The sequence below is a fragment of the Cololabis saira genome, chromosome 17 (genome assembly GCF_033807715.1).
Source record: "Cololabis saira isolate AMF1-May2022 chromosome 17, fColSai1.1, whole genome shotgun sequence".
Classification (NCBI taxonomy): Eukaryota; Metazoa; Chordata; class Actinopteri; order Beloniformes; family Belonidae; genus Cololabis; species Cololabis saira.
In genome coordinates, this window is record NC_084603.1 from 37757627 (window position 1) to 37760126 (window position 2500).

Sequence of the window (2500 nt, forward strand, 5' to 3'; positions counted from 1 at the left end):
CATTAATATATATGCAGACTCAATTTCTTGACCATTTCTTGTAAAAAACGTTTCAGGCAGTGATGATCTGGCAGTTTTTGAAGTGGTAAAAAAAAACCCACACATTTTCGTTGCCACATAGACATACACACACACACACACACACACACACACACACACACACACACACACACACACACTGACGCACACATACATATATGTATATATTCATACATGCACAAATACACACACATAGCCACACATATACGTACACACACACACACACACACACACACACACACACACACACACATACAGACACACATACAGCCACTCAGTCATATACATATACACACACACATAGCCACACACACACACATACAGCCACTCAATCATATACATATACACACACAAAAACTCACTGGGTTTTGTATGTGTAAATATATGTATGTGTATGCGTATGTGTATATGTATATATATTAAATATAGTAATAATGCACATATATGCCTTAGGTTTTTACCGGGATGGTATCAACCATTAATATGTGTGCAGACAAGGTTAAAAAAAAAAAAAAAAAAAAAATTGACGGCCTAGTTAATGCATACAGTCAGGATGGCCGAGCGGTCTAAGGTGCTGCGTTCAGGTCGCAGTCTCCTCTGGAGGCGTGGGTTCGAATCCCACTTCTGACAGTAGTCTTTGGGCTGGTAGCTTAGTGGCTACAGAGGAGGTCTACACTTTGCAAGGTCCTTAACCCTTACCGCTCCCCGGGTGACCACTGCTCCTAGTTTGACTAGAAATGGGTTGAATGCAGAGAAAGAATTCCCCCATTGTGGGATTGCTAAGGGAGCATTTCATTTTATTTCATATGCTTTAGGTTTGACCAAACTTGGTATTAACCATTAATATATATGCAGACTCAATTTCTTGACCATTTCTAGTAAAAAACGTTTCAGGCAGTGATGATCTGGCAGTTTTTGAAGTGTTAAAAAAACCCCCACACATTTTCGTTGCCACATAGACATACACACACACACACACACACACACACACACACACTGACGCACACATACATATATATATATATTCATACATGCACAAATACACACACATAGCCCTACATATACACACACACACACACACACACACACACACACACACACACTTAGCCACACATACATATTCACACACACACACACACACACACACACACACACACACACACACACACACACACACACACACACACACACACACACACACACACACACACACACACACACATACAGCCACTCAGTCATATACATATACACACACACACATACAGCCACTCAGTCATATACATATACACACACAAAAACTCACTGGGTTTTGTATGTGTATATATATGTATGTGTATGTGTATGTTTGCGTATATATATATATGTATATATTTTAAATATAGTAATAATGCACATATATATGCCTTAGGTTTTTACCGGCATGCTATCAACCATTAATATGTGTGCAGACAAGGTTAAAAAAAAAAAAAAAAAATTGACAGCCCTACCTAATGCATACAGTCAGGATGGCCGAGCGGTCTAAGGCGCTGCGTTCAGGTCGCAGTCTCCTCTGGAGGCGTGGGTTCGAATCCCACTTCTGACAGTAGTCTTTGGGGTGGTAGCTTAGTGGCTACAGAGGAGGTCAACACTTTGCAAGGTCCTTAACCCCTACCGCTCCCCGGGTGTCGGGCCATTGCATGGCAGACCACTGCTACTAGTTTGACTAGAAATGGGTTGAATGCAGAGAAAGAATTTCCCCATTGAGGGATTGCTAAGGGAGCATTTCATTTTATTTCATATGCTTTAGGTTTGACCAAACTTGGTATTAACCATTAATATATATGCAGACTCAATTTCTTGACAATTTCTAGTAAAAAACGTTTCAGGCAGTGATGATCTGGCAGTTTTTGAAGTGTTAAAAAAAAAACCCACACATTTTCGTTGCCACATAGACATACACACACACACACACACACACACACACACTGACGCACACATACATATATATACATATATATTCATACATGCACAAATACACACACATAGCCACACATATACATACACACACACACACACACACACACACACACACACACACACACACACACACACACACACACACACACACACACACACACACACACACACACACACACTTAGCCACACATACATATTCACACACACACACACACACACACACACACACACATACAGCCACTCAGTCATATACATATACACACACACATAGCCACACACACACACACATACAGCCACTCAGTCATATACATATACACACACAAAAACTCACTGGGTTTTGTATGTGTAAATATATGTATGTGTATGCGTATGTGTATATGTATATATATTAAATATAGTAATAATGCACATATATGCCTTAGGTTTTTACCGGCATGGTATCAACCATTAATATGTGTGCAGACAAGGTTAAAAAAAAAAAAAAAAAAAAATTGACAGCCCTAGT

At 39.7% G+C, this 2500-nt stretch overlaps 2 non-coding genes across 2 annotated transcripts; both read left to right on the forward strand.

Annotated features, from left to right (window-relative positions):
• The first annotated feature begins 586 nt into the window (after nucleotides 1-586).
• Nucleotides 587-669, forward strand: trnal-cag (transfer RNA leucine (anticodon CAG)). Its single transcript has one exon. It is a non-coding gene; the product is annotated as a tRNA-Leu (tRNA).
• Nucleotides 670-1538: 869 nt separating this feature from the next.
• Nucleotides 1539-1621, forward strand: trnal-cag (transfer RNA leucine (anticodon CAG)). The gene has a single exon. It is a non-coding gene; the product is annotated as a tRNA-Leu (tRNA).
• Nucleotides 1622-2500: the final 879 nt, after the last annotated feature.